This window comes from Pinus tabuliformis, chromosome J (genome assembly GCF_031772625.1).
Source record: "Pinus tabuliformis cultivar Carrire ecotype Pingquan chromosome J, CPIR1, whole genome shotgun sequence".
Classification (NCBI taxonomy): Eukaryota; Viridiplantae; Streptophyta; class Pinopsida; order Pinales; family Pinaceae; genus Pinus; species Pinus tabuliformis.
The window spans coordinates 851,151,047-851,154,494 of record NC_142295.1 but is presented as its reverse complement, the minus strand read 5'-3'; positions in this window follow the sequence as shown (position 1 = coordinate 851,154,494).

Here is a 3,448-nt window from a genome sequence, read left to right as displayed (position 1 = left end):
CGTAAAGTCCGACTTGTCTTGTCATAAACCTCACTCTGCATTCCTCTCCATGATGGTTGTGATCAGAATTTATTACGCTCTACAATTTTCCTGATTTCCTGCAAAATGTGATTTGTTTCAAATGAAATTTGCTTATCAGTCTCATTTATTTTCAACTTATTGATTCCTGTTTTCCATGTTCAGGTTCATGACAGAAGAGGACAACTGTGCTGATAAGTGGCAGTTTAGTTCAAACAGATAGACAAACATCAAGATAATCCGATGGAAAAAACAAAGGTAATGAAGACAACAAATTACATTCAGAAATTTCTACCAAAAAATGGTTTTCCTTCAAGCGTTATTGAAGTGATTTGTTTAAATGACCTCAATGCTCTACACAATAGATTCATTTGTTTTCTGTTATTTAAGCTTACTTATTATATGAAATAAGGGTCCAGAATTTTATGAAGAAAGGATTACGAAAGCTCGCACTACCGTAATTTCATACTTTTCTCAATAGAACGACTGGAACATTGTTTTAGGAATTTTCATTAAGAATTTTGAGAAGCTTCATTTTTGTACTCCCGAAGTCATCTTTGTGAGAAGGACTAAACTGCTGCTATTTCTTTTATGAGTTGAGCAACATGCATCTGGTATTTCTATCGTTGTACCTCTGTTTTGTTCATAAGTAAATAGTGAATTTATCTTTTTAGATTGCTTATTACATGGTATTTAAAGAATAATGTTACATGTATTCATTTATGATCATGCTGCCATTGATATTTTTTTACATGTTAAGCAATTTTCTTTGATATTCTAAATGCGATATGAGTTATACACATTATTTTGATTAACTATTTAATCAAAGTAATCATCTTGAAATATTTTCATTTCCATTGGTGTTTGAGCAATCTATATTTTCATTTACTAAGGAAAATCATTATAGATCGCATCCAGATAAATGTTAAACAATCCCGGGTTATAGATTAGATTAATGCATAGGTTTTCCATTTAATTCATTAATGTAAATCCATCCATTTCACTTCACTATAAGAATTACACATTTATGCAATAACCTTTAATTAGGAAACTGGTCCCATTATCCCTAGTCAGAGCCACTACCTAAATGGAAAAGGAGTTGTCTTAAGGTCTAGATAGGGTGGTTTTCCCCCGTGTTGACACAACAATTTTCGAGGCCTCAACAGGTCCCAAGACCAACATACAAATCAATGGTTGGTTCAAGATGGATTTACAAGGTAAAGCATACAACAGACAGTAGCATAGAGAAACACAAGGCCATATTTGTGGCCAAGGGGTTCTCTCAGGTTGAGAGAATTAGCTATGATGATACCTTTGCTCCAGTAGTAAGGTACTCATCCATCAGGTTAAGTCTATCACTATCAGTGCGGATGGGGTGGAAGATCCACCAGATGGATGTGAAGACAACATTCCTCAATGGAGTTATTGAGGAGGAGGTGTATGTTGAGAAGCCAGAGGGGTTTGATACCTTTGATCGAGAGTCACATGTGTTAAAAATAAAGTGAGCATCATATGGACTCAAGTAAGCACCCCGTGCTTGGTATACTCTCATCGATAGCTATCTCACTGGTTTGGGCTTCACCAAAAGTGAAGTAGATGCAAACCTTTATCACATTGTGGTTGAAGGTAAATTATTGATTATTGTTTTATATGTTGATGACTTGATCCTTACTAGTGATGAGCAGCTGATCAAATCTTGCAAGGAGGACCTTGCAAGAGAGTTTGAGATGAAGGACATGGGCCTCATGCACTACTTCCTTGGTTTGGAAGTACGAAAATGAGATGAGGAACTATTTTTCTCTCAGGGAAAGTATGCCAACAAGATACTTCAGAGGTTCCACATGGACATGTGCAAACCCATGGAGACTCCTCTTGCAAGAAACTAGAAGAAAGAGGATGCTACTTTAGGTGAAGTAGTGGAGGCTACCATTTACAAGCAACTTGTGAGTTCACTCATGTATTTGGTGAACACACGACCAAACATGTGTTATGAATCTAACCAGCTTAGTCAACCAATGGTTAAGCCAACCAAACTGTATTGGAAGGTAACAAAGAATGTGTTGAGATACCTTAGAGGCACTACTTAGTTTGGTCTTTGGAAAAATAGATAGAGGGAGTGAAGCTGCAAGGCTTCACCGATGCAGTTTGTGTGGGGAGTCCATTAGAGGGGAAGAGGACACCAGGAGGAATTTTTAGTGTTGGGTCAGTAGCAGTTTCTTGGTACAAAAAGAAGCAAAGATCTGTAGCACTAAGCTTAGCAGAAGCAGAGTACACGGTCGCAAGTCAAGCAACATGTGAAGCTATCTGGATGAGAAAGATTCTTATTTGGTCAGAAGATGGATCCTAATGTGATTTACTATGACAATCAAATTTGTATCAAACTCTCTAAGAATCCATTATTTCATGATCGATCCAAACATATCAACATCTGGTATCACCATCTACGAGATTGTGTGTATAGGTAGATTATGTTATTGCAGTACATTCCGACAAAGGAATAAGATGCAAATATTTTTACAAAGGGTTTGTCAAGAGGAAAATTTGAGTTCCATAGAAGTAGGATTGGGGTATCTGATAATCCCTTTCTTGCTAAGAGGGAGTGTTGAAAATTCATTAAGAAAATCTAGTTTTGGCTTTGCCTTGGTCAAACTAGATTAAAATTCGAATTTCTATTTCAGCAAAATACTTGGAGGTAGCTAAATAAGGTGACACGAATCTTGTCACTTAGTTAACTCAGTAAATTCGAGTTGGATACACTTGAGTTCAGTTCTACATGATTGATTGCTAATTTGTAGAAATCTATTTCGGTTAATTTGAGTTATTGTTAGTTTAACTAGTTCTAACTGTCAAAAGAACTAGTGGAGGTCAAGTTGTGGATGTGTAACTTCAACCACACTTAGTGATCAACTAGTTAACTGATCAATCAACCTAAAATAATTGTTGCATGTAGAGAATTCGAGTTACCCATTTGAAATGGAGATTCCAAGGCAGTGTACTATCAGTTGTAGCATATTCCCATGTGTATAGGTGGTGCATGCAGTCAGAGATTGACCTAAGAATATTGCACAATTCCTTAGTGTGAAATTCCTAAAAAATAGGGGAAATTTACCAAGGGAACAATGCAAGGAAATAGGAGCTTGGTAAGGCTTGAAATTGGCTAAGTGTTGGGCTAGGTTCAATCAGTTAGGAAGAGGGATAGACTATACAATTGTAGGGTGTGCTCAGGCTTGAGAAAGCATTGTATTTCTTCTCTATTCTCTGATTAATGCAATACGTATAGTAAGCGGTTTTGAGAAGTTGATTCCCTAGATAAATATTTGTTCATGTGTGATGTTTCCTTTTTCATGTCTATGATTCTTGTTTTAGACTGTGAATTAACTTCTTCAGATCAACTGAGTAGTTTCAAGTCTTGTGATTTAGTAAACTTCAT